General features: G+C 34.8%; 1 protein-coding gene and 1 pseudogene across 7 annotated transcripts in view; both read left to right on the forward strand.

Annotated features, from left to right (window-relative positions):
- The window catches only part of FZD3 (frizzled class receptor 3), a 110,556-nt gene that overhangs the window by 71,214 nt on the left and 16,091 nt on the right, over positions 1-23,251 (forward strand). The gene's annotated exons all lie outside the window — the stretch shown is intronic.
- Positions 12,641-13,719, forward strand: LOC143677203 (SIN3-HDAC complex-associated factor pseudogene; annotated as a pseudogene).

Below are 23,251 nucleotides of genomic sequence, written 5' to 3' on the forward strand. Positions count from 1 at the left end.
GAATTTGTCCATTTCATGTAGGTTATCTAATTTGTTGGTGTACTGTTCAGAGTTTCCTCTTAAAATCCATTTTATTCTGTGGATTTTTTATTATTATTAGTAGTAGTGTCCCCTTGTTCTTTTCTGATTTCAGTTATTTGTGTCCTCTCTCTTTTTTATTTCATCCAGTATAGCTAATGGTTTGTTGATATTATTGATCTTCTCCAGGAACCAACTTCTGGTATTGTTGATTCTCTCTGTTGTTTTTTTTTATTTCAATGCAATTCAATTGAGATATATTCATACATCTACAATCCATCCAAAGTATACAATCAATGGTTTGCAATATCATCACATAATTATGCATTCATCACCACAAATCATTTTTAGAACTTTTTCATTACTTAAAAATAAAAAAGAGAAAACCCACATATCCTATACTATTTCATGAACCACCTACCATTGATCCCTAGCATTGGTGTGGTACATTTTTTACTATTAATGGAAGAATATTAAAATATTACTATTAACTATGGTCCATAGTTAACAGTAGGTATGTTTTGTGTCATATACTACTTTATTATTGACTCCTTGTAATGGTTTTGTATATTTGTTCAGTTTGTGGAAGAAATTTTTTATACTTGTGCTGCTGGTCACAGTCATCGTCTGCCACAAGACTTACTATAATTATACAGTCCTGTGCTTTAATCTCTAGTTTTCCTTCTGGTGACGTATATGACTCTAAACATCCTCTATCATTTATCTCCATTCTAATTGTTGTTATTACCTTCCTTCTACTTGCTTTGGGTTTAGTTTTTTTCTTCTTTTTCTAGATCCTCCAGTATTGCGATTAGGTGTCTAATTTGAGATCTTTTTCAGTGTAAGCATTTAGAGCTGTTAATTTCCCTCTCAGCACTGCCTTTGCTGCATCCCAATCATTTTGATATGTTGTGTTTTCATTTAATTCACATCAAGATATTTCCTAAATTCCTTTGTGGTTTCTTCTTTGGCCCATTAGTTATTTGAGTGCATTGCTTATTTTCTACATATTTGTGAATTTTCCATTTCTCCCTCTGTTAGTGAATCTCACTTCATTCCGTTGTGACTGGAGAGTATACATTATATGATTTCAATATTTTTTAATTTATTGAGACTTGTTTTGCGACCAAACATATGGTCTATCCTGAATAATGTTCCATGTTCTCATTAGATATATACCAAAATGTAGAATTATTGCCTTAAAATATATACTATATAAAAATCTTAAACACAATGGTTATTTTAGTTTACTTTCTTACCAGAGTATGAGTTTCCTATTTCTCCCCCATCTAGGTGTTTTCAGTCTTTTAAGTTTTTGCCAACCTTTGAAATGGTCTTTCAATGCTGTAGTAACATCCCCTTTAAACTAGTAAGGTTGAGCATGTTTTCGTATGTATATTAGCCATTTAGGTTTTCTCTTCTGTGATTTGCCTATTTTTTGCCTTTGTGCATTGCTCTGTTAGGTTTTGTTTTTTAACGGATTCTTTTAAATATTCTTGGTATTAATTCTTTGTCAGTTGATTTCATTGCATTTACCTTCTTCTGGTCTGTGCCATGTCTTTTCACTTTGTGCTGTTTTTTTACATCGTCTTTTGTGTTCTAGGAAATCCTCTATCTCTAAATTCAAAAAATGTTTTGGTATATTTTATCTAACAATTTTTTAAATTTACCTTTTTTTAAAAAAAATTCCTATGTCTAATTCCTTGGAATTTACTTTTGTTGTTTTCATGCAGAACATAAATTTATTTTCCCATGTGTATGAGCATTGTGCTTTTCTACATCATTTATTGTCTTGGCTACCTCAGTTGTAATGCAGCTTTTGTCTTACTTAATTCCATGTCTAGCCTCTCTCTTCTGTTCCATTGGTCCATTTACTTAACATTATGTCAGTTCCACACTTTGCCCACCTTGTTTTTTTTCTTTAAAATTATTTTGGTTATTTTTGCTTTTGTCTCTTCTATATGAATTTTAAATAAATTTTCCATCAAAAACACTGTTAAGATTTTGATTGAAATTGCTTTCAATTTATAAATAAATCTGGGGAAATTTTCCTTTTTTGAAATACTGAACTTGAATATCTTTTTGTTTATGTATTTATTCATTCATTTTTTCCTAGGTAACTTATGGTTTTTTGTTGCATTTTGAATATGTTCTTTTCTCTATTACTTTTTTTTTTTTTACATGGGCAGGCACTGGGAATTGAACCCAGGTCCTCGGGCTTGGCAGGCAAGCATTCTTACCTGCTGAGCCACCTTGGCGCACCCTTCTATTACATTTTGTAATTGCTTGTTGCTGGTGTATAAGAATGCCATTGACTGGTTTTGTATATGAATCTTATATTGAATAGTCCTGCTGTACTCTTTTATTAGTTCTAAAATTGTGTATAGAGTCTCTTAGATATTCTTTGTAGAAATATTATTGTCTGAAAATGAGGACAATTGTGTCTCTTGCTTGCTTTCCAATTCTTATTTTTAATTTATAATTTTGTTTTATTGTATTTACCATGACTTAAAATCTAGCATATGCAGTCATAGTTGTTTTGTTCCTACTTTAAATGAAATGTTCCCAAAGTTTCACTGTTAAGTGTAATGCTTGTTATATATTTTAAAATATATATTTTTTTATCCAGTTAAAGAAGACAGTGCCTATCATTTATTAGATATTTCTTTACATTTTGAGTTTTAAATCTGACAGAATCCTTTCTATGCATCTACTAAGATAATTATGTGTTTTTTCCCTTTGAACTTATTACTATAAATAGATTAATATATATTTTGATGTTTGAACCATTGTTACATTCCTTTGGGTGAACTCTATGTAGTTATATTGTGTTATTATTCTTAAACCTTGCTGAATTTGATTTGCTAATATTTAAGATTTTTATATTTATACTCATATGGGAGTTTGTGATTTTTTTCTTTTCTTGTATTATCCTTGTTCAGTTTGGATAACAAAGTTATAATAGCTTCACAAAGTGGGTTAGGGAGGTCGCGGGGACTTCTGGAGAAGATGGCGGCTTAGTAAGACACGCGGGTCTTAGTTCCTCCTCCAGAACAGCTACTAGAGAAGTAGAAATGATTCAGAACAGCTCCCGGAGCCACGACAGAGACCAAGAAGACAGCGTACCCCATTCTGGAATGGCTGACTGGCTGGGAGAACCCGCTCCGGTGAGATCGCGGAGGGGCACGGGCTTCCCCGGGCCGGGACGGCAGGCGGCCGGAGTCCCTCCCTCCCTCCTTCCCAGGCCGGCTAGGAGAATTGGACAGGCGGGCCCCTCAAGCTGCAGTGGCTGGCGCCACCCCCCACGCATGGCCCCCCGGACCAGCTGGGAGAATTGGATCAGAGATCCCCAAGCCGCGGAGAACGGTGACCAGGGTCCCTTCCAAACACGTGGTTTCCCGGTCCGGCTGGGAACGGTGGATAGACACTTCCCCAAGACGCGGCAGCTGGAGCCCCCCCCGCCACGCTTGGCGCCCCGGGCCGGCTGGAAGATTTGGACAGGCGTTCCCCCAAGCCGCGGAGGCCGGCGACCCTCCCCACACGTGGATCCCCGGGCTGGCTGGGAGATTCGGATTGGCACTCCCCCAAGCCGCTTCGGCTGGCGACCCCTTGCTACAGCGAGAGTTTTCCAGTTAAAGGAGCCACAGCATCTTTTACTGGTGGGACCCACAGACAGATGAGCGCCACGAGCACCATCTACTGGGCAGGATAAGAAAAACAGAGCCCAGAGATTTCACAGAAAAATCTTTCAACCAGCGGGGTCTTACACCCAGGGAAATCTGATTAAATGCCCAGACGCCAGCAGAGGATAACAGATCACGCTCAGAAAATTGAAAATATGGCCCAGTCAAAGGAACAAACCAATAGTTCAAATGAGATACAGGAGCTGAGACAACTAATGCTGAATATACGAACAGAAATGGAAAACCTCTTCAAAACCCAAATCGATAAATTGAGGGAGGACATGAAGAAGACATGGGCTGAACAAAAAGAAGAAATAGAAAAACTGAAAAAACAAATCACAGAACTTATAGGAGTGAAGGACAAAGTAGAAAAGCTGGAAAAAATAATGGATACCTACAATGGTAGATTTAAAGAGACAGAAGCTAGAATTAGTGAACTGGAGGATGGAACATCTGAATTCCAAAAAGAAACAGAAACTATAGGGAAAAGAATGGAAAAATTTGAGCAGGGCATCAGGGAACTGAATGACAATATGAAGTGCACAAATATACATGTTGTGGGTGTCCCAGAAGGAGAAGAGAAGGGAGAAGGAGGAGAAAAACTAATGGAAGAAATTATCACTGAAAATTTCCCAACTCTTATGAAAGACCTAAAATTACAGATCCAAGAAGTGCAGCACACCCCAAAGAGAATAGACCCAAATAGGCGTTCTCCAAGACACTTACTAGTTAGAATGTCAGAGGTCAAAGAGAAAGAGAGGATCTTGAAAGCAGCAAGAGAAAAACAATCCATCACATACAAGGGAAACCCAATAAGACTATGTGTAGATTTCTCAGCAGAAACAATGGAAGCTAGAAGACAGTGGATGACATATTTAAATTACTAAAAGAGAAAAACTGCCAACCAAGACTTCTATATCCAGCAAAATTGGCCTTCAAAAATGAGTGAGAAATTAAAACATTCTCAGACAAAAAGTCACTGAGAGAATTTGTGACCAAGAGACCAGCTCTGCAAGAAATACTAAAGGGAGCACTAGAGTCAGATACGAAAAGACAGAAGAGAGAGGTATGGAGAAGAGTGTAGAAAGAAGGAAAGTCAGATATGATATATATAATACAAAAGGCAAAATGGTAGAGGAAAATATTATCCAAACAGTAATAACTCTAAATGTTAATGGACTGAATTCCCCAATCAAAAGACATAGAGTGGCAGAATGGATTAAAAAGCAGGATCCTTCTATATGCTGTCTACAGGAAACACATCTTAGACCCAAAGATAAACATAGGTTGAAAGTGAAAGGTTGGGAAAAGATATTTCATGCAAATAACAACCAGAAAAGGGCAGGAGTAGCTATACTAATATCCAACAAATTAGACCTCAAATGTAAAACAGTTAAAAGAGACAAAGAAGGACACTATATACTAATAAAAGGAACAATTCAACAAGAAGACATAACAATCATAAATATTTACGCACCAAACCAGAATGCCCCAAAATACGTGAGGAATACACTGCAAACACTGAAAAGGGAAATAGGCACATATACCATAATAGTTGGAGACTTCAATTCACCACTCTCATCAATGGACAGAACATCTAGACAGAGGATCAATAAAGAAATAGAGAATCTGAATATTACTATAAATGAGCTAGACTTAACAGACATTTATAGGACATTACATCCCACAACAGCAGGATACACCTTTTTCTCAAGTACTCATGGATCATTCTCAAAGATAGACCGTATGCTGGGTCACAAAGCAAGTCTCAACAAATTTAAAAAGATTGAAATCATACACAACACTTTCTCAGATCATAAAGGAATGAAGTTGGGATCAGTAATAGGCAGAGTGCCAGAAAATTCACAAATACATGGAGGCTCAACAACACACTCTTAAACAACCAGTGGGTCAAGGAAGAAATTGCAAGAGAAATCAGTAAATACCTCGAGGCGAATGAAAACGAAAACACAACATATCAAAACCTATGGGACACAGCAAAGGCAGTGCTAAGAGGGAAATTTATTGCCCTAAATGCCTATATCAGAAAAGAAGAAAAGGCAAAAATGCAGGAATTAACTGTCCACTTGGAAGAACTGGAGAAAGAACAGCAAACTAACCCCAAAGCAAGCAAAAGGAAAGAAATAACAAAGATTAGAGCAGAAATAAATGAAATTGAAAACATGAAAACAATAGAGAAAATCAATAAGACCAGAAGTTGGTTCTATGAGAAAATCAATAAGATTGATGCGCCCTTAGCAAGATTGACAAAAAAAAGAGAGAGGATGCAAATAAATAAGATCAGAAATGGAAGAGGAGACATAACCACTGACCTCACAGAGATAAAGGAGGTAATAACAGGATACTATGAACAACTTTACGCTAAAAAATACAACAATTTAGATGAAATGGACGGGTTCCTGGAAAGACATGAACAACCAACTTTGACTCAAGAAGACATAGATGACCTCAACAAACCAATCACAAGTAAAGAAATTGAATCAGTCATTCAAAAGCTTCCTAAAAAGAAAAGTCCAGGACCAGACGGCTTCACATGTGAATTTTATCAAACATTCCAGAAAGAATTAGTACCAATCCTGCTCAAACTCTTCAAAAAAATCGAAGCGGAGGGAAAGCTACCTAATTCATTCTATGAAGCCAACATCACCCTCATACCAAAACCAGGCAAAGATATTACAAAAAAAGAAAACTACAGGCCAATCTCTCTGATGAATATAGATGCAAAAATCCTCAACAAAATTCTAGCAAATCGAATCCAACAACACATTAAAAGAATTATACATCATGACCAAGTAGGATTCATCCCAGGTATGCAAGGATGGTTCAACATAAGAAAATCAATTAATGTAATACACCATATCAACAAATCAAAGCAGAAAAATCACATGATCATCTCAATTGATGCAGAGAAGGCATTTGACAAGATTCAACATCCTTTCCTGTTGAAAACACTTCAAAAGATAGGAATACAAGGGAACTTCCTTAAAATGATAGAGGGAATAGATGAAAAACCCACAGCTAATATCATCCTCAATGGGGAAAAATTGAAAACTTTCCCCCTAAGATCAGGAACAAGACAAGGATGTCCATTATCACCACTATTATTCAACATCGTGTTGGAGGTTCTAGCCAGAGCAATTAGACAAGAAAAAGAAATACAAGGCATCAAAACTGGAAAGGAAGAAGTAAAACTATCACTATTTGCAGATGATATGATACTATACTTCGAAAACCCGGAAAAATCCACAACAAAACTACTAGAGCTAATAAATGAGTACAGCAAAGTAGCAGGTTACAAGATCAACATTCAAAAATCTGTAGCATTTCTATACACTAGTAATGAACAAGCTGAGGGGGAAATCAAGAAACGAATCCCATTTACAATTGCAACTAAAAGAATAAAATACCTAGGAATAAATTTAACTAAAGAGAAAAAAAGAAAACTAGGTCAAAGAAGGCCAAAAGGACATTGGATGTAAAAGACGAGGCTTGCTCATAGGTGGCATTCAAATGCTGACATTCAAAGAGAGAGGGAAAAAACCATAGAGTCGAAATTCTGTTAATTGTTTATCAAATAAAAAACATTTAATTGTTTTTTTACTTATTGTAAAAAGGTATAAATATTTCTAGGAAATTTAGTAAAAATCTCTTGAGAAAATAAGGGATAAGAGTTTGAGAAAGTATTAAGAGAGTCTTGTAACTGAATGGAGAACACAAAGTCTTCCATTGAACTAAGATGATTTATAGATTACATGATGAAAGATACTTTTGGACAATAATAAAGTTATCAAAGCATTGCTATAAAATTATGTATATTATTAAAATCAACCAAGTCTTGTAGCCATTTGAAGTTTCCAGAAAGCGTAATATCCTTAAAAATGTAATTTCTCTGACTTTCAGTTTTCAGCTATTCTTAAAATCCCTTTGCATCTCACCGCCTGAAAACTGAATTTGCATTTATAATGGCAGTTAATTTTTTATATCTGATATAAGTAATTCATGTAGGAACATGAACTTGATTATAAGTCTTTGGAGACTTTCTTTGGAAAAAGTCTTTGAACCCAATGTCTGAGTCAATATCTTTGGTCCCCCTCATTTAAAACATGATAACTCTTGTCTCTATTTAATAGAAGTATTTTTCAAGATGGCATCAATAAATCTCTTTATTATGATAAAAATTTCAATCCAAAAACAAATTGCACATTGGAGACAATAGCAGGCAACAAGAAGATAAAGGGAACATCTTCTGGAAATCACAAAGAAGGGCTGCTAATTGTGTATTACAATCTAATATAAGATATGATACACCTAGAGAAATTCATCAAACCGAGTAACAATCAATAAATATTTCTTAATTTGAAAAAAAAAAAAGCGAGTTAGGGAACATTCTTTTCTTTTCTCTAGTCCCTGAAACAGTTTTTACACTAAATAAGGGCCATCTGTTCTTGAAAGTGATGATACATCTTCCTGTAAAAGGTCTGTCTTGGTATCTTTGAGGTAAGGGCAAAGACATTGTTTTAGACAGTAAATTTTAAATTGTTACCATTTTCTTTTTTGCTCTTAATGTGTTGTGTTCACATTCTCTTTTTTGACCTTGATTAATCTTGCTAAAAGATTATTTTTTCATTTCAATTATTTCTACTCTTACCTTTATTTCCTTCTTACTCCTTTCTTTAGAATAACTTTGTTTTTCTAGATCATTGAATTGAAAGCATAACTCATGTATTTTCAATATTTCTTGATTTTTAAAATGTACTTTAGTCATTTTCAATTTAACCATTAACTAGCTAGGTCATTGATCTATTTTCCATACTTGGTTCTAAGCAATTTTATAATTTTTTTAATATTAAAGCATTAGAATTTTATTCATTTTCATTCAACATTTTACTTATACAGACTTGTGAATTGAGTATCAGAGATATTAAATTCCTATTTGAGGTAATATCATCGAGCATGCCTAATAGAACACTTAGCAGACTGATAATTCCTAAAGAGAAGTTTTTTAAATGTTTTAAGCAATGATGATAGCTTTGGAGTAGTCTCCACAGATGATTTAGAAAGAGAAAATAATATTTGAATATGTTTGCTTAAAATGCAGTAAGGTTGCTTTACAGTCATCTTTCATATTACTGAAGTTTTTGAAAATCTGGAAAATTAGTCTTGAAGTAGTTTGTCACTTTGTTTCAAAATACCTTATTGGATTTAATGCAGATTGCAAGTATGTAAGTCCTTAATTTGAAGAAACAATGTGCTGGTATAAAGTATTTTAAAATCTAGGCTATGTTCTTTCTGAAAACATAAATGCACTGTCTAGATATTAAAATACTTTATATCAGCTGTTTATGACAAGAACACTCATTTCCTGAAATGTGTATTAAATAGTACTTGAGAAAGTACTATTAAGTCTGATTCTAGACATTATGAAATATAAACTGAGTAGTCAGAGCAATATTTATTTCAAGTTTTAAAAAGTGACATTTTTTCCTAGAATAATTTTTCATCTTATATATTGTTTATTAGTAATTTTCCAGGTACTTTTGCTTTTTCCCCTTTAACAGTAATGCCCTTTATTGATTTAGTGCTTTCTAAGAGGTAGAAAGCATTTTATGACAAGAGTAACAATTCTCAAAGACTGTTGATTTCTCTAGAGAGCATTTGAATGTAATATAACGTATTGGTTAAAACATGTGGGCTTTAAAATCAGCCAGACTTGTTTTCCATCCTGAACCTCAGTTTCCTCATGTAAAATGCAGCTAAATGTTAAAAACAAGAATATCTACCTCACAGGTGGTTATGATGCTTAAATGGGATAATAAATTTAAACTTTTTACCACAATACCTTACATAAAGTAAGGTTTCAATAGATGTTGACTTTTGTTATTACAAGTTCAAAATTCTTAAGGTTTGATAAAAGATTATCCCAGTATCTTGTACTAGAATCATCATGCCTTTTTTTTTAAACATTGATTTTCAAAAGAATATATATTTCCTAAAGTGACTGTGGTAGTTAGATTCAGTTGTCAACTTGGCCAGGTGAAGGCACCTAATTCTGTTGCTGTGGACGTGAGCGAATGAACCTCATCTGTTGCTCTTTACATCTGCAGTCGGCTAAGAGGCATGCCTGCTGCAATGAATGATGTTTGATTTAATTGGCTGGTGCTTAAATGAGCGAGCTCAACATAGCACAGCCTAAGCAACTCAGCATTCCGCAACTCAGCATTCCTCAACTCAGCATTCCTCATCTCAGCACTCACAGCTCAACTCAGGCCTTTGGAGATGCAGAAAGAAATCACCCCAGAGAAAGTTGTTGGAACCCAGAGGCCTGGAGAGAAGGCCAGCAGAGATCACCCTGTGCCTTCCCACATAAGAGAGAACCTCAGTTAAAAGTTAGCTGCCTTTCCTCTGAAGAACTAATGAATTAAATCCCCTTTTATTAAAAGCCAATCCGTCTCTGGTGTGTTGCATTCTGGCAGCTAGCGAACTACAACAGTGACCCTTTCCTCATTTTTTTCATCATTTTCTTCCATCTAATTGACTTATTTTTTCTGTTTTATGAATACTACACATACCCAGGAATTTTCATACCAGAAGCTTTGTTTCAATATCAGAAATGTATTACCATAGTACAAGCAACTTAGCTAAGTATATCACATTCTCATTAGAGAATTTGTAGAAGTCTCATTAGAGAATTTGTAGAAGTCTAAAGAAAATTATTTTTATAGGAAGCAAACTAAAAATATGTTTATTCTTCTGGCCACACAAGGTACCCCATCTGCTGTTCATCTAGTCTTCATTCAGAAATATCATAACGTCAGATCTAACTTGCAAATTTAGCATAATTTTCTCAGAAGAGTGCTTCCCTTTGCCAGGCAGTTCAAAAGGAATCATTTTATTCTACTGAACAATGGTATCAAAAATACTCACTACAATTCTAGTACCAGTACATTGTTGTAATAAGTAAATAACTATAATTCTAGTACATTACTATAATAAAGACATGCCAAAAAGTCTTATCTCCAATAGTCTTTGAGGGTATCATTACACTAATTTAGGGAAATAATTCAGTAGTTTATGAGAATAGTAGAGTAGAAGCAGCATAGTGTAATAATCATAGTAGGTTCTAGTTATTGAGTTCATACTATGTGCCAGATCCTATACTCAGCAAATTATAATACAATCTCATCTTTACTATAGCCCAGTAAATTAGGTTGTATTCTGTATTACAATTGGGAACATTGTCTTATATAATTTTACAGTTTATTCAAAGTTGACCTGAACTGTCTGATTCAGAAACCTATAGTATTAACAGTATCATTCTATGCCACTTTCTTATACAGAAAGCACTAGTATGAATAGTGTGAGAGACACGTTCTAGTCCTGGTTATATCTTTAGGCTGGTTACTTAATTTACAATTTCTTCATGTCTAAAATTAGAGGATTGGATTGAATAATCTTTAAGATCCCTCTCAGAGCTAATATTAAATGATCTAGAAACTATTCTCCCATAAACAACACCTTATTTTTTCTTTATAAAATTCACAAATTCAATGACCATTTATAAAATATCTACCATTTCTGCATGTTGATAATTGGTGGGGACTAACAGAGTAAATAAAATGCAACCCTTGAACTAAAGAAGTTCATAGCCAAGTAGGAGAAAATAAATATGGAAATCATGTAATTCTTGATTGAAATACAATAACTATGTATTCTTATGCTTTCATTTTTGTACCTTTAAAATACTTGAAGAAAATTAGTGGGAAAAAACACCATATGGAATATAATATCAATTATACTATTAGCTGAAAATACATTCATATAGTAATTATACAAGGATTTATTTGGAACTATTAATATATTTTTCTAGCACTTCCAATGTCAATTCTTCATAGCTAAGTAAAAATATGCCTATTTTTAAGCTGAGTAGGAAAAATTTCCTTGAGGGCCTAAGATGTTAAAGTGACCAAATATTCATTTAAATGACCTCTCAGATAAATGTTTTATCACTTTATCCTAAAATAAATATAGCACTTCAATCCTGAAGGTAACTGAAAAAAATAAAAACAATGTCTTGAAAGTACCATCACGTACAGTTCTGTACATATAAATATATGTTCCTATATGAATATTACAGTTGATTTTCCATGTCTTAAGGAAAGAGGTGACTGCAGTTCTGATGCCCCAATCCTTGAATAGCTGTGTACAGTGCTATTTATTTGAAAGATTGGGCGGGGGGGGGTGTGTGGAGGCGGTCAGAGTGGCCATAGGAGTTCCTTTTGTCCCTTTTAACAAGAGAAAGGCCTAATGCCCTGGTTCATAAATTTTTGTCCTAGATCTGCTTCTGGTCTTGGCCCTTGTTGAAGCTTACTACTTGCACTGTTACTGTAGAAAGTGAGTTAATGTCTAAAAGTAATGTTTTCTCCCTATGGCCTGAAACTGAGCCTCTGTAAGCACACTTCTCCTTGACTCCTTTCCCCCAGGTCTCTCCCTTATCCTAGTACCCATGGAAGGGGGGAAAGAGAAGGAGAATTATTAGGAAGAATATTTCTCCCAATCCAATTCTCATTACCATTTTTTCCCTCCTTCCACAAAGTGCCCATCTGTTGCTGTAGGGGAAAGACTCCATTTTGTTCTTGGCTTATATTATGTTAGAGGTAGAGCTAGTAGGTGAGATTTGAGTGCCTTCAGAATTTAGGCCCATAAACAGATGCCAATTGTATTCGTATTAACTTTTTTTCAGATTAGCCTGCTTGCTAGGTTAGAGACACTTCCCAGACCCTCTACAAAAAAAATTAATGTTCAATGCATGTTGGGTGCTTGGACTACTGGGCTATTTTCTGGAATAGTAGCATATTTCTCATCCAGTCAGTAGATTTATGTATTAATGGAGGATCAATTATATTTATTCTGAAGTTTGTTAATGACAGTAGTATCTGTTATTGTAATACAGAAGTAAATTAAATAATAGGTAAAACAATGAAGTATGGGTTGTAAAAGAAAGCATTTTCATGAAAATTAAATTGATTGATTTGGAAAGGCTTGATAAAGGCAAGTTTTAAAAAAGATGATTTTTGTCTAGACAGGCAGTTGAGGAGGAGGGAGTGACCAGAGGGGGACTGGTCTGGCATGCACTCTGTACCTTGGGAATGATGTTGTGTGTGGAACAGCTGCTTTTGGAAGACTATTGCCCAGAAGAAAAGATGCTTGGTTTTCACAAGCCAAAGGTATACCAAAGTATAGAGCCCTGTATTTGCAGGGCTAAGTCCTCCAGTTCTCGATTCATTGACAATAAACATTGTGAAAAGGACTTCCAGAGCTGTTTGGGGTTACATGAGACTCACTCAAGAGATATCTGCAATGCCTGTGTCTTGCTTGTGAAAAGATGGAAGAAGCTGCCAGCAAGATCAAAATAAAACTGGAATCATGTGGTGAATGCAAGGGCAGGACCCAGTCTAAAGACTATATTGAAACCAAAGAAAGTGAAAACTCTGTCTGGAAACAGGATCAGAAGCAACCAGATCAGTAAACTGCAAAAAGAATTTAACACATCACAATTCTGATGCACACAGAACTACCTGAAGTGCCTTCCCAACCCAATCTCTTTGTTACAGTAACCAGTCAAGTGATGGCTCAGATGCTGGGATGGCTTCTGACTCTAATAGAATACTGGTCATTTCCTTTTTAGATCTCACATACTGGATAAGACAGAAAATATTTTATGGGATTATCTATAAAGGCCGTTTGGGGGAAGTCCTTATTGATGCACACCTGTTCAAGCCTTGCTGCAGCAATAAGAAAGCAGCTGCTGAGAAGCCGGAGGAGCAGGGGCCAGAGCCTCTATGTAGAAGGAGAACAAAAAAAAAATTTTTTTTTTTGGCGAAGCAACAAAGTGACCCTCCCCCCATTTCCATAAACTCTGAAGCCAGTGTCTAGCTTACTAAATGAGAAAGAGAAGTCTGTTTAATACTTAAGATGCTGAGTATTTCATAGGAAAGCTGAATGCTGCTGTAAAGTGCTCTTTAAATCTTTTTTTAAAATCCCCTTATGAATGAAATTAGGGAAATTTCAGGAAACAGAGATGGAATTTGGTGTATGATAAACCATATGTAGTTTTAGTTTTTCCTATATTGAGAAGCAGTGGTTGGGCATTTTTTAAGATGGCTAACTGCACTTGTTTTTCCTCATGATAGTAAATTAGTCCTACTTCAATAATATGGACTCACCCCTAGAGGTATTTGTTAATAATTTTGAAATATTAAGGTCTTGTCAAGGTTCTGATTATTCAGACTTATACTACTGAATATTAAGCTGGACAGACTAAGCTTTCTGGTACAAATACCTTGACAGAAAAAGTAATTACTAAATATACATAGAGATAACTTGACTGTATAGGTCACATTCTGTATCACCTATATATTTGATAAAGATCTTAATTTATATGAAACTTCTAAAGCAGAATCAAAGCTCCTCTTGGGGAAATAGCAAGGCTTCAGGATAAGTGATCCTATATGAATAGTACCAAAGCATTACCATATGGTAGAGAACACACGCTATTAAAAATGTCTGAAAAATACGGCAGGCCACAGTGGCTCAGCAGGCAGAGTTCTCACCTGCCATGCCAGAGACCTGGGTTTGATTCCCAGTGCCTGCCCATGAAAAAAAAAAAAAAGTCTGAAAAATAAAGTATGTAAGTCTTCAGGATGGCATAAAACAAGGTTAATGCTTCTTGGAGCACGTTTCTTAGAGGGCTTGCCTAGTGTGTATATAATTGACTTTTCTTTGTGTTATATGACTGTGTGATGACTACACTGAAAATCTGCACAATTCATTTTTAGCTCTGGATTACTTCAGTTGACCTTTGTAGAGGTTTTATCTGTGTAGAGTGAGTGTTTGACTTTTTTTTCTTTTCAATGTTTAAAGTAAAATTCTAGAAGAAAAGAGGTGTGTATTCATGATGAGTGGGATTGGTTTTTGGTTTGGCTTCTTTTAGTCAGGCTTTCTGAACCTTGACATGTTAGGTGATAAGTCCTCAACATGGAGCTCTTCAATTCTAAAATCTCTATTAAAAGCCTCTCACTTGAATTAAAAAAAACAAGATGATTGTTGGTGTGGGCTCTAAAAGAGTGGTAGGGGGTTGTAAAAATTGAATTTTGTGCTCAGATTGCTTTACAAATATTTGAGTTCTCTACTCTAAAAAAACAGAAACTGGGACTCATGGATGATTAATAAGCTTGTACCATGCAGAAGAAAAACATTGGAATACTAATTAACAGACCAGCCATTAACGTATAGATCTCTTAACCTTTTATCAGATGGTTAATTGTTTTAAGTTAAAATAAATGTATAATATTTTGTGATTCTCTGTTTTAATTGACTTAAAAAATTTGCTTCCCACCAGCCTGATCATATGAAATAAATTTTCTACCTTATTTCCTTTGGCACATCACAAATATTCTTTCAATGATTTTATATATTTTGTGACATTCACTGACTTTATTAATATTTTATAAATTTGTTAGAGAGCTAGGAAGTTAGTCTCTTCAAAGTAGAAACCTAGAAAAATGAAAACAAAATACATTTAAGTTCCTCTTCTGACAAAATGTATGATAGTACCAACAATATCTGAACAAGTAAAATCTAGAGAGGACACATTATTTGAGACATTGTAGGTCTTACATAATTTAGGAGAGCTCTCTCCAAGGACTTCTCTACTTCAAGAATAATTATGAGTTGGATCCAGGGCTATGAGGCTGGGTCAAGCAGGGGCTGCAGGTAGATGGGAGGAGAAGAGTCACCTAAGTGTGATTGTTATTGGGGGAAATTGAGCCTTGGGTCAACTGGGAAGTTGGGAAGGAGGCCAGGAACTCCCCTTAATGAGTATAGGTAACCAGAGTCAGGGCCTAAAATGTTTTCGGATTAGTTGTGCCTCCTGACAGAAAGCAGATGCAACTTCTTCCTGCAGGATTCCCACTGGTTGATCAGCAAAATAACTCACACAATGTCTCCAAACACATGAGAAAACAAGCCACATTATTACTGAGAGTCATTGGATATAACATCAGACTTAGATTTCTAAGAACTGCAGATACTGAAATTGGATAATAGATAAGTACATAATGTTTACAGGAATAATAGATACAGCCACAAAGATTACCAGTCCACAAGAAATTATTAGGAATAAGCAGAATTTTTTTAAATGAAATTTCTAGAAACATCAAAATTTTGAAATTACACGCAGTTGATGTGTTGTTGAAATGCAAAACAGCATTTTAGAAAGTATTGGAGAAATTTAGTAAAGTAGTATATATACATGAAAAAAAGCTACCTAGAATGCAGTGAGTTGAGAAGATGGAAAATATGAAAGTGATCTCAAGAGAAATGGAGGATAGATGAGAAGGTCTAATAGGGGTATGATCAGAGTCCCAGAAGGAGGGAATTGAGAGAATGTAGGAGAGACAATATTATATAAAGAGATAATGGCTGCAGATTTTCCAGAACTGCTTAAAAACCTCTCAGATCAAGACCTAGATACTTTTTCCAGAGTAAGTAAAAAGAAATCCATACTTCTGTGAAACTGTAGAACAACTAAAGACAAAAATCTTTAAAGCAGTCTCCCAAAAAGGACAGATCATCTAAAAGATCAGCAGTTATAATGCTAGCAGAATCCTTAACAACAACAATGAGAGCCAGAAGACAGTATAATGATAACTTTTTAATGCTAAGAGCAAATACCTTTTCAACCAAATTTTGTCCTTTGCAAAATTATTGTGGTAGACAAAGAGATTTAAGTCCAAGAAGGATTTGTTGCTTAGATGCAGCGAGTATGGTCAGCAGACAACTTCCAGCTACAGAGAGTTGCCTTATCTGTGCTCATGCCCTTCCTAGGCAGCCTCCATGCAGTGATTAGGCTGGGTATATAGGCCTAGCCATTTTGTTCGGATAGGAACATTCTGAAGGCCAGTATTGGCTTCACAGCTTTGGCTGAAGCTTTTAGAATATGTGTGGCAGTTCATCCTCTTCCTCTGCCCAATCCTACTTCCTCTTCCTTTCCTTCACAGATGTTCCCTAATAAACATCTTGTACCCCAAACTTCATTTCAGCCTCTCATTGAGAACCCACCTACCCGTGTTCTTAAGAAGGGTGAAATAAAACCACTTCCATATAAACAGAGTTTACAACCAAAAGACTTGTGTTAAAGGAACTTATAAAGGATGTACTTCAAGAAGGAAGATGATCTCCTGAAGGATAATAGGAGATGCAAGTAAAGATGAAGTAAAATGTAAACATCTAGGTAAAGCTAAACAAATATTGTTCTATAAAATATTAATAACTGTCTAAGGGTTAAAAAATACACCCAAAATCTAGTACAAAATAACTAGGGAAAATGTCTATCAAGCTGATTAATGCTGAAATCCATGAATTGCATCAGAAATCAGTTTATTGGCAGCACTCCATCTTCACACCCTACCCCAATCCCTGTTTAGAATGTAAACTCAAGAAGGACGGAATTTTCTGCCTCCTTTACTGCTCTATCTTTTGTACCTTGACATAGTAGGCAATCAGTACTTAAGTAACTGAGTTAATTAGCTGTATGACTTGAACAAATCAGTTCATCTTCCTAGATTTTGATTCCGCATCTATGAAACAAAGTGATTAGACTATATCTATAAGATCGCTAGAGAAGAGTCACTGACTATAAGTAGACAAGATTTGAAGCTACTCAATTGTCAATTCTCCTTACCTCCTCTCACTTTTGTAGGGACTTTCTCTTTTTTCGTAGTCCAAAATATGTATGTAATCATTATAGACATTTGCATACTAGTATGATAAGAGTTTTAAAACACAGAAAAGGAAGATAACATTTGGAACAAAATTAGACATAATAAAAATTAGTCTCACTCTAGAAAATTTTTCCAGATTAATAAACATTAGAGTTCTGTGGTAGAATGCTCACCTTCCATGCAGGAGACCTGGGTTCAATTCTCGAACCATACACCCAATAAATGAATGAATGAATGAATGTTGGGATAAATGTTAGAATTCACCTATTCCAAATCCTTATTTTCAGATGAGGAAATTTAAGTATCATCTTAGAAAACACTGAGGTAAGCAAATTTTCAAGACTTCTCAGATAAGATGGTAATATGTGTGTGAATCTCCAAGGGGGGATTATAATATCCAAATTTTATTTCAGCACAGAATATTTTATGGAATACCTTCTAATTTTTAGGACAAAATGTTCAGTGAAACACATTTTTGAGCATGTTATTAAGTATAAAGCATAGTTCTAAGTACATGTTCCAACCTGTTATACTAAATACATTTATTAGTAGGTAATATGTGAAAATCTTCCTTTAAGAAACAGTGTGACATACAGGAGAATGTAAAAAAGTCACATAAGAAAATGACTATATATAAATGAATATAACCCCTGGGCATTGATTGATTTGCAAATTCACCATTGTTTTTTCCATCTATTTATATAGCTTATAAAATATTTGTGGCATTTAATTATTATAATTTTTGTTAATTTCTTAGAGTAATTCATTTGTAGGGCATTTATTGAATTCTACCATAATCCAAATTTACATAGATCTCATGAGCTTTTGGCATCCTAATATGTTATTGCTTTAAATTTCTTCATTGTTGAACATGTTTTGAAAATGCTGATTATACACATAGTCTCCTCCACTTTAAAAATGTACAAAATATCAGAAAAAAATATATAATTGTTGTAATATTCTCAAAAGAGGTGAAAACCTCACTCCTACCCCACCCCCCAATCAATACAGTCACTGTTTACATTTATCTATGTATTCTAAACTTTAGTACCTGTGGTATCTAATCTTCAAAGGAGTACACTCCCTTGCCTCCAGCTAATGAACTGTGCCTCTTGCCCTGTGAAGTCCCCTATCCTTAAATTGGCCTGGCCCTGTGACTGGCTTTTTTTTTTTTGACTCACTTTTGAATAGTTGAAATCAATAGAAGTGACTGTGCATGATTGTGAGGCTATATCCTAAGAAGTCCTACAGCTTTTTGCCAAATTCTTTTGGAATCTGCCTTGCTTTAGAGGAAGAACAGCTTCTAGTAAGAAGTGAAACTGTTCTGAGACTATATGATGTGAAGAAGCCCAGAGAGCACGAGAGACAGAGAGAGAAAAAAATGCTAGCGAACTTCAGTCAATTTCCACATCTTCTAGCCATTCCAGCTAAGATGCTAGATGAAGAAGCCAACTTGTAATGCCCAGCTCAGTCTAACTTTAAGATGATTCCAGCCCCAGCCAAAATCAGATTGCAACTATATGTGAAACCCCAAGTGAGAATCACCCAGCTAATCCCAGTCAACTCACAGACCTATGAGAAATAATAACAGATTGTTATTTTAAGCCACTAATGATTTTGGTGTGGTTTCTTACACAGTAATAGATTAACAGAACAATGCAAATCAGTATGTAACAAACCACATCAAAAATTAATATCTAAAATATTTTAATATAGTATAAATAATGTTATATCCCAGATGTGTGGTAGTTAGATTCAGTTGTTAACTTGGCCAGGTGAAGTTGTCTAGTTCTGTTGCTGTGGACATGAGCCAATGCTAAGTGAACCTCATCTGTTGCTCATTACATCTGCAGTCGGCTAGGAGGCATGCCTGCTGCAATGAATGATGTTTGATTTAATTGGCTGGTGCTTAAATGAAAGAGCTCATCATACCTCATCTCAGCACTTGCAGCTCAGCCCAGGCCTTTGGAGATACAGAAAGAAATCACTCTGGAGAAAGTTGTTGGAACCCAGAGGCCTGGAGAGAAGGCCAGCAGAGATCACCCTGTGATCAGATTTCTGTGATCAGATTTCTTCCCACATAAGAAAGAACCTCAGTTGACAGTTAGCCACCTTTCCTCTGAAGAACTAATGAAATAAAACCCCTTTTATTAAAAGCCAATCCATCTCCGATGTGTTGCATTCTGGCAGCTAGCAAACTAGAACAAGATGCCATATATGATTTTAAAACATAAATAGGATCATATTTGACATATTATTTTATATCTACTGCTGTGCTAGAGCTTTCTCACACAGGTTAATGATGTTAGTTAAGCATAATGGTAAATGCACATCTTTTCACAACTCCACATTCAGTGATGTCACTCTCATAGGTTGAAAGTGGCCATGGTCAGTGTATTTACGCCACAGAAACTGGCAAATACCACAAATCAGGGCTTACCATCACTTAGAGAGCTAGTTGTTAAACATTTTGTCAGCACACTACTGTCTGTATCTTCCTTTTTTCACTTTATATTACATTTTTAAAAGTCTGCTTATTTAGTTAATTGAATGTACCATAATTTATTTAAACAGTTCCCTATTCTTTCTTAGGGAAAATATCTTGAAGTAGAATTGATGGATCAAAGGGTGTATACATTTAAATTTTTAGTAAATATTAAGATTGTATATGGGAATGGTTGCACCAATTTATATTTCCCCCAGCAAGGAGAGTGTTTTTCTATAACCCACTCAGCACTGATATTTATATTTGTGATGCTCAGACTTTTAAAAAATTAAGTTCTCACTCTACTTAATTTTTTTATCCTTAAAAATTTGTTAAATAGGTAATAAATACACATTTCAAACCCCAGAAGGTACAAAAGTTTGTATAAAAAGGAATCCCTTCTGTGCTTACCTATGTTTTCTAGCTTCCCAGTGTCCCTCCGAGGGGAGCCAGTGTTTCAAGGAATTTGTATATCCTTTCAGAGATATTTATGCCAAAATAAGCAATTATACCACTTCTCTATTTTTTAGTCAAATCATAGCTACTTTATACACTTTATCATCTTGCTTTTGTCGTTTAACAATCTATATTCGTGGTCAATACCTGAAGAGAAAAACCTTCCTTAATATTTTTCATGACGTCTTAGAATTTCACTGACCATATTGTTTCTAATATTTTACTATTGCAAACAATACTTGTACATAAGACATTTCACATATATGTGAATGTATCTGCAGCATGAATTTCTAAAAATAGAATTGTTGAGTCAAAGGATATAATTTTGATAGAAGCTGCCACATTGTCTTCTTTTTAACTTTTTTTATTGTATACTATAACATATATACAAACCAAAGAAAGAAAAAAGCAATAGTTTTCAAAGCACTCTTCAACAAGTAGTTACAGGACAGATCCCAAAGTTTGTCTACCATACGATTCTCTCAGATTCTTCCATCTAACTGCTCCAGAATATAAGAGGCTAGAAGGAATAAATACTTTCTTATCGTCACAATCTACCTTTTTTTTTCTTTTTTGGGAAAACTAACATATATACAAAAAGCAATAAATTTCAAAGCACAGCACCACAATTAGCTGTAGAACAGACTTCAGGGTTTGGCCTGGTAAAAACCTAAAACAATTTTAGGTTTTTACTTCTAGCTGTTCTAAGATATTGGAGACTAAAAGAGATATATTCATTTGTCAAAACCTGTCTTCTCTGTATAACTCCATATCACCTTTGATCTTTCTGTCCCTCTCTTTAGGGGTATTTGGGCTATGGCCATTGTGACTTTTTCATGTTGGAAGAGGCTGTCAATAATATGGGGTACTGAGATGGAAATAGCAGATGTTCTGGAGAGGTTGGGCCCTCTAGGTTTCAGTATTTGTCTGGTCCAGGGACCCATCTGGAGGTTGTAGGTTTCTGGAAAGTTATTCTAGTGCATGGAACCTTTGTAGAATCTTATATATTGCCCTAGGTGTTCTTTAGGATTGGCTGGAACGATTTTATTTGGGGTTTGGCAAGTTATGATAGGTAGCAATGTCTAATTGAATGGGACTTGCATAAGAGCAACCTCCAGAGTAGCCTCTCAACTCTATTTGAACTCCCACATTGTCTTTTATAGAGGTTGCATGAATTGACATTCCCACCTGTAGTGTATGAGAGTATCTGTTTCTCCACACATTTACTAATACAATATACAGTCAGACTATTGTATCTTATATATCTGATAGGTTAAAAAAATAGAACCATCTTGTAATTTTAACTTCCAAATAACTGTTTATACTTTCATTGAAATTGTGTTGAGTTTAATGACTAAATTAGGGAGACTTTGTATTTTTATGATAGTGATACAGTCTAGCCAAGAACTTGGTATTTTTGTAATGCGATTTTGTTGAGATTTGTTCATACACTATATAATCCATCCAAAGTATACAATCAGTGGCTCACAGTTATCATATAGTTGTGAATTCACCATCACAATCAATTTTGGAATGTTTTCATTACTCCAAAAAAGAAAGAAAAATAATTTTTAAAAACCCCAAACATTCCATATCCATTTACCACCACCCCCATTATTTTTTTTAACAGTTTTATTCACACAACATATAATCCATCCTACGTGTACAAGCAAGGCCTCTTGGTAACACATCACATAGACATGCATTCACCACTAAAGTTAATAGTGACATAAGTTAGTTCATGCAAGAACTTTCTTATATTTATTCAATTAATCACCATCGTTGTCCACTCTAGTTTCACAGTCCCAGTTTTTATCCTCTAGCTTTCTTAGTGCTGACATACATGATTCTAGCCTTCCTCTTTCACCCATACAAGAGCATGTTTTAAGGACAGTGTGTTTTAAATCTTTCTTCATATAGAACACTAATTTTTCTTATTAGATTTATCTCTAGGTTTTTTATCTCTTACTGTGGTGGATGAAGATTTTATATGTATATGATTATGGCTTTTGTCTTTGAAGACCTTTCTTACATATCCTATATTTGTTATATAGATGAAAGTTACTTGTATATTTCATTTTTGCACCTGGCACCATTGTTTATTACTTATTTACTTTATTCTCTTAGTTTTTCCATGTATAAAATTATATAGTTTATGAATAATAATAATTTCACCTGCTCCTTTCTAGCTTTTATACCTTTAATTTTTTTCTTTGTTTAATTGCAGTCTGGAATTGTTGAAACAAAGTTAATTAAAGGTGGTGATGGTACTGTTTTGTATATCTGACTTTAGTGGGATATTTCTAGTGGATTGTGGTGTTCTCCCATTAAGCATGATGTTGGCTTTTAGATTGAGATGGATATATTTTGTCACTTTGAGGAATTATTAATCATCTAAGTGTATGTTCTATAATTTTTAAAAATCAAAAATGGATATTTAATTTTATTAAATGCCTTAGCAGCATCTATGAAGACAATCACGTGTTTTCTCCTTTGATCTATAATATGTTGAATTTATAAATAAATTTACTAATACTGAATCATCCTTGTATTACTACATTAGTCATAGCATATTCTTTTAACGTGATGTTGGATTCTGTTTGCATAAAAATTCACAAATGAGATAGATATATAGTTATATTTTTTATGCAGTCTTTGTTGAGTTTTTTTGCATGGGCAGACACTGGGAAACAAACCCAGGTCTCTGGCATGGCAGGTGAGTATTCTGCCTGCTGAGCTACCATGGCTTGCCCTCCTTGTTGAGTTTTGAACTTAATTTTATACTTGTTTTGCATAAGAAACTTGAA

The sequence above is a fragment of the Tamandua tetradactyla genome, chromosome 3 (genome assembly GCF_023851605.1).
Source record: "Tamandua tetradactyla isolate mTamTet1 chromosome 3, mTamTet1.pri, whole genome shotgun sequence".
Lineage (NCBI taxonomy): Eukaryota > Metazoa > Chordata > Mammalia > Pilosa > Myrmecophagidae > Tamandua > Tamandua tetradactyla.